General features: G+C 45.8%; 1 long non-coding RNA gene across 1 annotated transcript; it reads left to right on the top strand.

The window, feature by feature from the left end:
- The first annotated feature begins 651 nt into the window (after window positions 1–651).
- Window positions 652–9,108, top strand: LOC117307904 (uncharacterized). The gene is made up of 2 exons (XR_012325725.1): window positions 652–770; window positions 6,814–9,108. It is a non-coding gene; the product is annotated as an uncharacterized lncRNA (long non-coding RNA).
- The last annotated feature ends 236 nt before the right edge of the window (window positions 9,109–9,344 follow it).

Raw genomic sequence — 9,344 nt, 5'->3', positions numbered from 1 at the left:
GTGCTCCGCTGCTGCCCTTCGCTGGCCCGGGAGCCCCTCGGCTCTAGCCTCTTCGGCAGTCCGGCGTGGCTGCTAGCGACGCTCCCTCAGCACGGCAGTACCTGTAGGTGGCCAGGGAGTCCCCTCTGGCGCCAGCGCTGAGCCCCACGGGCCGAGAACGAAGCTGCCAGCGCCGCCGCCCCTCGCGTCTGAGGAAAACCCCTCCGAGGCCGGGGTGCCCTTTCAAGGCGGCGGCGCTTTCCCCCCTGGGGGGCGTGCGTGCCGAGAGGAGGCGCTGGCGCTGGATGTCTCCGGGTCCCTGGCGCTCCCTCCGGCCGCGGCTCCAGCTAGCGCCCCGCCACCGTCCAGAGGCAAGAGGTAAAGTGAGCGGGTTCGGAGGCGGCGAAGAGCCGGCTCCGAGAGGCGGGGGCGGGGCCTCCTCGCGGTTCCCCCTCCTTGCCTCCTGGCTCCGCTCTGCTCACCTCCCTCCACGCGCCGCCCTCCTCTTCCCATCCGCGCCCTCACCTCGCTCGGGCTGGGATTCCCCGGCGCCCCTCCCTGGACCTCGGGCTCCCCGCCTCGTGACGCCGTCCTCCCCCTCCGCTCCCGCCCCCAGTGGCCAGGAGGGGTCTGCGGAGCAGGGATGTGCTGAACCTGGAGCCCCGGGTGGAAGGGGTAGCAAAGCCCCGCGGCCGGGGTCTCGGCTCCAGCGTCCCGCCCCGGACCATCGGGATGACTTGGGGAGTCTCCAAGGGCCCTTTTAACGGCCCCCAAAGGGAGGCGACAGGAAGGTAAGGAGGAGTGAGGACTGGGGTGCGGGATATGAGGGGCGGGGACAGACGGCGTTGGGAGAGCTTTTTTCAGAAGCTATTCGGAGCCCAGCTTGGTTTCTGAGACCGCCCCAAAGGATTTCTCAGACAAGGCACCCCAGCAATTCTTTTCTTGCCGACTTTGCTCTTCCTTTCCCGGCGCGGAGACTTACGTACCGCGTGCTCCGAAGGCGGCCACACATCCCAGCACCCAGTCTCGGTGCCGCCTTCCCGCCTGACCTGTCTCGGAGGGGAGCGGCTCGAGCCCCCGCTTTCTGGGGCGCGGGTCCTAAAAGAGCGCCGAAGTGTAGCGCCGCTGGACCCTCTCGTGACGCTTCCTGCGGAGTGGCGTGAAAGTCTGGGGAGAATTGCCTTGCCACTGGCAAGAACAGAATTTCGCATTGCCTTCGTCTGCCTCCTCCTTTTCATAATGTCTTGATTTCCCCCATGCACCTCCAAGTCGGCTGCAGCACCGGCCCTCGGAGCTTGAAGAGCCCTTTAAGGCTCTGCAGAGCGAATTGCCCTGGGCACTGCTCGATGCTCTGGGAGTGGGCTCCATTTGGCAGGGATTATTTTAAATTGCTCCCAGCAATTCACACGGCACCCGATACAGGCAGCCCTGCCCGCGCAGTACCCGCCAGAGGCGAAACAGGTGAGTTGTAAGGCAAGCTATGTTAAATGTAAAACAAGTACTGGAAGAAAAAATAAGAGTGGGGTGGGATGGAGTGGATGCGGTCTTCTGACCTCAGAGTAAACCCAGCTGGTTACTTGAGAAAGGTTTTACTTTGCCCTTCACTTTTCATAATTTGGTAGGATTGTCCCCTGCCCACTAGAGGTCACCATCAAGAGTCGTTTTGCTCTGATTCTAATGTGGATTCCTAGCGAAAAAGCATACACCTAAAAATTGGAGTGCTGTCTCCTCACAAAGTAAAATCACTCTGGGTGATATTTTTGTGTGCTTTTTTCCTTTTAACTGAAGTAAAGTTGATTTACAATGTTCCAAGTTACAGCAAAGTGATTCAGTTATATATAGATATAGATAGATTATATGTCTATAATTTTTTCAGATTATTTTCCATTAAAGGTTTTTTTCAAGATATTGAATATATTTCCTTGTTGGGTGATTTCTTAAAGAATGAAAATCTCTATAAGTTGTTTTTCCCTAGACTTGGATATTATCCCTAGACCTGGATAATTTATCTTAAATGCACTTAATGTGATTAAAAACTCAAAAACGGAAGTTGTTTACTTGCTAAATATCTACTAACCCAGGAAAACATTCTGAATGAAATGTTTCAAGACAGAATCAAAGGAGGTGATGGTCATAAACTGGCAGAGAGAAGGAGGAGAGCCTGCCGAGTAGCAAAATCTCAGGTGTGGAGGACTAAAGTGTGTAAAAAAGCTAATGCATTTGCTTGGCTGAAAGGATGGGGATCTCCACTGTAGAATTTAGATTTCATCCTACAAGCTAATGGGATCCTTGAAGGTTTTAATAATAGAACCAACTTTATATCAGGAAGAGCCATTTGCCCTCAGGAGAAGGCCACTTCTGCAACCAAGGAATGGGAACCCCACCCCTAAATCTTTGTAGATGAGGAAGGGTTATTTCTGAGAAACACTGAGACCAAGAACTCAGTAGGGCTTGGAAATGGATTTGTTATAGGATATGAGGATGGAGAAAAGTTTGCAGTTGCTAGCAGTGTGAAGAGCCTGGCTTCTAGAAGCGTCACAGGCAGCAGAACACAGAACAACTATTTTGTTAATTATTCGTTTCAACGCTACTATATTTATTTCCTATGTTCTCTACCTAAAATCCCTTTAAAATCTGTTGATTGAACCAGCTGAAGAAATATCATATTTTAAATTAAATTTGAGCTTAGAAAACAAACCCTCTTGTACCGTTGGTGGGAATGTAAATTGATACAGCCACTATGGAGGACACTATGGAGGTTCCTCAAAAAACTAAAAATAGAACTACCATAGACCCAGCCATCCCACTACTGGGCATATACCCTGAGAAAACCATAATTCAAAAAGAATCATGTACCACAATGTTCATTGCAGCTCTATTTACAATAGCCAGGACATGGAAGCAACCTAAATGTCCATCGACAGATGAATGGATAAAGAAGATGTGGCACCTATATACAATGGAATATTACTCAGCCATAAAAAGAAACGAAATTGAGTTATTTGTAGTGAGGTGGATGGACCTAGAGTCTGTCATACAGAGTGAAGTAAGTCAGAAAGAGAAAAACAAATACCGTATGCTAACACATATACATGGAATCTGAAAAAAAAAAAAAAAAGGTTCTGATGAACCTAGGGGCAGGACAGGAATAAAGACTCAGACATAGAGAATGGACTTGAGGACACGGGAAGGGGGAAGGGTAAGCTAGAACGAAGTGAGAGAGTGGCATGGACATATATACACTACCAAATGTAAAATAGATAGCTAGTGGGAAGCAGCCACATAGCACAGGGAGATCTGCTCCGTGCTTTGTCCACCTAGAGGGATGGAATAGGGAGTGTGGGAGGGAGATGCAAGAGGGAGGAGATATGGGAATGTATGTATATGTATAGCTGATTCACTTTGTTATACAGAAGAAACTAACACACCATTGTAAAGCAATTATACTCCAATAAAGATGTTAAAAAAAAAAAGAAAGCAAATTAATTTGATGACAATACAGATTGTGTCTCCTAGGTATATTTTCATAAAATGTCTTAGATAGGTTTAAATCATTTCATTTGTTTCAAGAGTAATATTCTTATTTGATTTTAATATCAACCACTACTGCAACAATACCCAAGTCTTTTTTTTTTTTAAATGAATTTATTTATTTATTTTTGGCTGTGTTGGGTCTTCGTTGCTGCGTGCAGGCTTTTTCTAGTTGTGGTGCACGGGCTTTTTCTAGTTGTGGTGCGCGGGCTTCTCATTGTGGTGGCTTCTCCTGTTGTGGAGCACAGGCTCTAGGTGCACGGGCTTCAGTAGTTGTGGCACGTGGGCTTCAGTAGCTGTGGCTTGCAGGCTCTAGAGGACAGGCTCAGTAGTTGTGGTGCATGGGCTTAGTTGCTCCATGGCAGGTGGGATCTTCCCAGACCAGGGCTCGAACCCATGTCCCCTGCATTGGTAGGCAGATTCTTAACTACTACGCCACCAGGGAAGTCCCCCCAAGTCATTTTTTTTAAACAAAGAAAACAATAAGATGCTGAGATGATTGGCTTGTCTCAATATAATCTGGTTTAAAAAGCATTCTTAAAAACAATTTTCTTCCTTTGAACTTTGAAAAAAAATATTTATGTTGAGAATTATTACATTTAATTTCTTTTCTGGATTCTGGATGATATTTAGGGTCTTCAAATATAAATCTTTAAACTGCATTATATTTTAAAGACATCAAGCAGAATTTTAGAGTTTGAAAGAGATTTTCTTGTCTCAATTTATAAGCCCATTATTTGGGGAGGACTAACACGGCTTCAGAGATGTGGCTGTAACTTGCCCGAGGTTCCCCAACCAGCAGCATCACTGTAGAGACAAGGCTAGAACCAGATTTTCTAGTTCCAAACCCTAATCACTGTCTCCAGGGCCTGCATTGCTGCCACAACCTCCTATCTGATCTCTGCACTCCAGTTTTTTCCTCTGTCTGTGAATCCTGTATTATGCCACTGGACAGCTCTTCCTTTCCTTCAGTTTCATCAAGTCGTTCCCCAGTTCAAGAACCTAAAGTGGCTAAGGATCTACAATTACAAATTGTCCTTACAATGAAGTCCACAGTGGTTCTAAGGGCTGTCTCTAGGTTCAAATCCTGGCTGTACAACTTATTTGCTAAGTGACTTGGAACAAACAAGTTCCTTAACCTCTTTGGGCCTCCATTTTCTCATCCCGAGAATGGAGATAACATGGTTCCATCAAAGGGGTGATGTGAGGATTGAATGAGACGATGCAAGGGTGGTAGATGGCTCAATGCATGACATTGGAAAATATCTCACTTCATGTGTGCCTCCACCAGCCCAAGCAGGTCATGCTCATTCTCACTCCTGGGTTGTAAATAAATACAAATCAGACAAGTGAATTGATTCATCTAAAAATGTGACCAATCACAAAAAGTAACCTGAAACATCAAAAATTCAGTGAAAACTTGTGACCCATATACTGCTGAGTCTGGATTGAACATGGATTCCTCCATCACTTTGCACTGCACGACTGGATGTGTTCAGGGTCCTTCAGCAACTCTAAACACTTTTTTTGTTTGTTTGTTAATTATTTTTTTATTTTTGGCTGCTTTGGGTCTTCGTTGCTGTGCTTGGGCTTTCTCTAGTTGTGGTGAGTGGGGGCTACTCTTCCTTGCGGTGCACAGGCTTCTCATTGCAGTGGCTTCTCTTGTTGCGGAGCACAGGCTCTAGGTGCATAGGCTTCAGTAGTCATGGCACGCGGGCTCAGTAGTTGTGGCGCACGGGCTTAGTTGCTCCGCGGCATGTGAGGTCTTCCCGGACCAAGGCTCGAACCTGTGTCCCCTGCCTTGGCAGGCGGAGTCTTAACCACTGCGCCACCAGGGAAGCCCCCTAAATCCTTTTATACAAGGTTGAACAAAGAGAGGCAACTGTAGAAAAGTAACTAAAATATATGGGGAGGCTAAAGGAAGATAAGAATTATTTTAACAAAGTCTGTTTATACACAATTCCCTCAGCTGCAACTTCTGTCCTTGATGATAAGAATGGTACTTTCCTCATGGTACAGGGAAGACATCTTTCAAATTGGGGTTTTATCTCCTGATTTTAGAAAGAAAAGGGGGAGGTCAGAGCACCCTTTTTGTACCTGATGTTTTTTAAGTGCTCAAAATAATCCTTATGCCAAAGTGACGTATTTTAGGGTGGGATATTCTTCTACCCTTCATCATTAACAGCAAAATACAGTTTTGGTGCCATTGCAGAAAGACCCCTCTCCTTTACCTTCACCCAGCTCTCACCCCCATCCTGCTACTATATTGCATTATGATGTGACCACCCTTCTGCCCACCGTCACTCCAGGTCTCTTGCTTCTTACAGTGACCAAGAGCCCTTTCTATGTGGCGCCACATGCTCAGCTTTCCACAAAAAGGCTCTTACTATTACCCTCATTTTCCAGATGGGGAAATGAGGCTTCAGAATGTTAGACTTGCTCAAGAACCCACAGCTCCTAGTAAGTACCAGACCCAGTACTGAAACCCAAAGTCTCTGCAGGCTCTCCTGCTTTGCATGCTGGCTCACCACCAACTCTCCTCTCTACCCAGCATCAAACACCCCTGGGAAGGGAGGAACAAGTTAGGCGATACCAGAGGAAGCAATCTGACAAATCTTGAATGTGGGTCATTCTGCAAGACAACTAATCTTCAATAAGTCGCTTTCATATCCTGAAATATTTAAGGAGGAGATGATATAATGTCTGCTATCTGCTTCAGAATAACCAAGGGCAGGGGCAAGTGGACTGGAAGTATAGATGAAATAGATTGGCCCTGAGTTGATAATTGTTGAGGCTGGGTGATAGGGTTCATTATATTAGTCTCTCCCCTTTTGTATTTATTTGAAATTGTCCATAATAAAAAAGTTAAAAAAAATTATTTTAAACCTTGAACTTCATTTGTTTTTAATCTTTTGTTTCTTCATTAGAATGTAACTTCTTTTTTAGAAAAATGTATTTATTTATTTGGTTGGTTGTGCCGGGTCTTGGTTGCAGGCAGGCTCCTTAGTTGCGGCATGCATGTGGGACCTAGTTCCCTGACCGGGGATCGAACCCGGGCCCCCTGCATTCGGAGCTCGAGTCTTATCCACTGCACCACCAGTGAAGTCCCTAAGCTTATCTTTGAATGTTGACAATTCCTTCAGACTGGACCTGAATGCACTATTTCATAGTATCTGTCATGACGACTCCCTTCAATTTCTCCAGAGTATAAAAAAGCTCAGTACATTTGACCATGTCTATTAAAAATTTTAAATGCGGACTTCCCTGGTGGTGCAGTGGTTAAGAACCCACCTGCCAATGCAGGCAACCCAGGTTCGAGCCCCAGTCCAGGAAGATCCCACGTGCAGCAGAACAGCTAAGCCCGTGCGCCACAACTACTGAGCCTGCACTCTAGAGCCCAAGAGCCACAGCTACTGAGCCCTCGTGCCACAACTACCAAAGCCCGCACGCCTAGAGCCTGTGCTCCGCAGCAAGAGAAGCCACCGCAATGAGAAGCTCGTGCACCGCAACGAAGAGTAGCCCCCGCCTGCCTCAACTAGAGAAAGCCTGCGCGCAGCAACGGAGACCCAATGCAGCCAAAAATAAAATAAATATATTTAAAATAAATAAATAAATAAATAAATGTTCTCTGAGAGCTGAACTGGCAGTATCAGTGGGTGCATATAGTGAGGGAGGAATTGACCAAGTTGAGAAATCCAGGCTCTTTCTGAAAAACCACTTCAATTTTGTTAACTGGTTGGCATCCTGGCAGAGATCTTGGCGCTGCTTTCCCCCTGTACTACAGTGTATGCCAGCTTCCTGTGGAAGCCCTACTCATTTAGGTGACCCCAACCCTGGGTCAGTGGGTGCCCCTATATTCCTTACCCAGCAGGTGCTTTAGTTAGAAAAGTTCTAAGAATCAGCTCCAGTCATGTCTGTGTTCCACCATCCACCCATTCCTGTCCCTGGAGGAAGGAGAGAGTGTGGAAGCAGAGCAGGGGCTGCAAGGAAAGAAGAACTGTCTGCCATTGAATTAAACACTTTAAATGGGCTAATTGTGAATTCTATCTCAATAAAATTGTTTCCAAAAAAACAAACTGTCCAGAAGGAACTGGATGTGGATCTAGCAGTTCTGTGTGTCTTGGCTCACAAACTATAGGAAACAAAGAAAGAAATTTAAAAGGCTGTTGCCCTGGTGGTAGAAGGACATCTCAGAGACGCAAGTGCTTGATTGGGTGCTCAAGGTTAACGAAGTGAAGCTTTCCAGCAAAGCAGGTCTTGAGCCCAGATGGGAAGGAAGTGGGAGAGCCAAGTAAGAGAGAGAGGAATTCCCAGACTCTGCCCCTTATCACATCACAGGGCATATTCAACAGCCTGAGAGAGGGTTCTACTCACAAGAAAAATCAAAGACATTTTCAGAATGAATGGAAAGTTCCCTGCTGTGTTCTATCCATTCTGCAAAGAGGAGAGCTGCCTTTACCAACATTAATGAACCAAAATTAACTGGTTTAGGAGTCAGCTTTGAAAAACACCTGCTGTTTTTATCCTTATGTCCCTGTAACCATCTATTTCCCTGCCCCACAATCCAGCCCTCCTCCCCCTCTATGCTCAGCACTATTATTTCTGCCTCAGAGGAAAGATTGGGGCTGTGGTTGACTGAAGCGAAGCGTATGATATTCCTGGAAATGATCTTCTCATTGTAGATGCAACCAAAATAGCATTGGTACCACAATTAATAATCGATCTACTCTTCAACAGCAACTGCATTTTTCTCCAAGGTACACGATTTAAAATACAGACTTTTTCTCCAGTTCTTAACTGGAGATAAAATAATTCAGTTCTGGTGTGTGTGATCCCATTACCCTACTATGGCAAGACCCCCAGGCATTTGCCTCAGTTTTCCCTGAGATACATGTTCTCACAGGGTAGCAAACAAAAATATATATATATATATATATATATATATATATAAGCTCTTAGTGGAAAGCTAAGAGGTATAGCAATCTGGAAGACTTGCAGTTTTAAAAGGTTTGGAGCCAAAGCAATTAGATTGGTATAAGCCTGTCTCAGGCCTGGGTCAGAGAACAGAGCCTATGGCTCAGCAAAAAAATGCTGAAGTAAGTATTGGCTTTAACTCCATGTGCCCGTGTGGATGTGCAACCTCAGATCCTGTCCCCATAGGACCTTCCTCTGCTTGCAAGGAACCTTGCCCTCTGCTTAAGATTTGCTAGTACCTTAGGTCTTCCAGGTAGGATTTTTCCTTTTCAGAGGAAAGTAATCACAAATAAAAATCTCTTTATCAAGACACTGAGAAGCTTTTTATATCCTTTCACTAGCTTCTGTTGTGATGGATGAAATTACAAGAACAATGGCAGCAGAGCAAATGTCCACGTAAATCTATAAAGAAAGAAGAAAATAGGTTTACCAGGTTTCCTTTGATGATAAGGCATTCTTTTTTTTTCTTTTTTTTTTTGTGGTACACGGGCCTCTTACTGTTGTGCCCTCTCCTGTTGCGGAGCACAGGCTCAGCGGCCATGGCTCACAGGCCCAGCGCTCCACAGCATGTGGGATCTTCCCGGACCGGGGCACGAACCCATGTACCCTGCATCGGTAGGTGGACTCTCAACCACTGCGCCACCAGGGAAGCCCGACAAGGCATTCTTTTCTCTAGACACAGTGCGCCTTTAACTTTGACAATGTCAATGACTGAACTAGTGGTCTATCTCAATAGTGACAGGTACTATAGAAAGGGAGAAATTGTGAATACAACTTCCACTGAATCAATATTAGTCAAGACTTTCAATTTATAGCTCATTGTGATTTCACCCTAGTAACCAGCTCAAGCGTGATATTTA

This window comes from Tursiops truncatus, chromosome 14 (genome assembly GCF_011762595.2).
Source record: "Tursiops truncatus isolate mTurTru1 chromosome 14, mTurTru1.mat.Y, whole genome shotgun sequence".
NCBI classification, from domain to species: domain Eukaryota; kingdom Metazoa; phylum Chordata; class Mammalia; order Artiodactyla; family Delphinidae; genus Tursiops; species Tursiops truncatus.
Note: the sequence above shows the minus strand (reverse complement) of the source record. Positions and strands in the feature narration are given on the sequence as shown.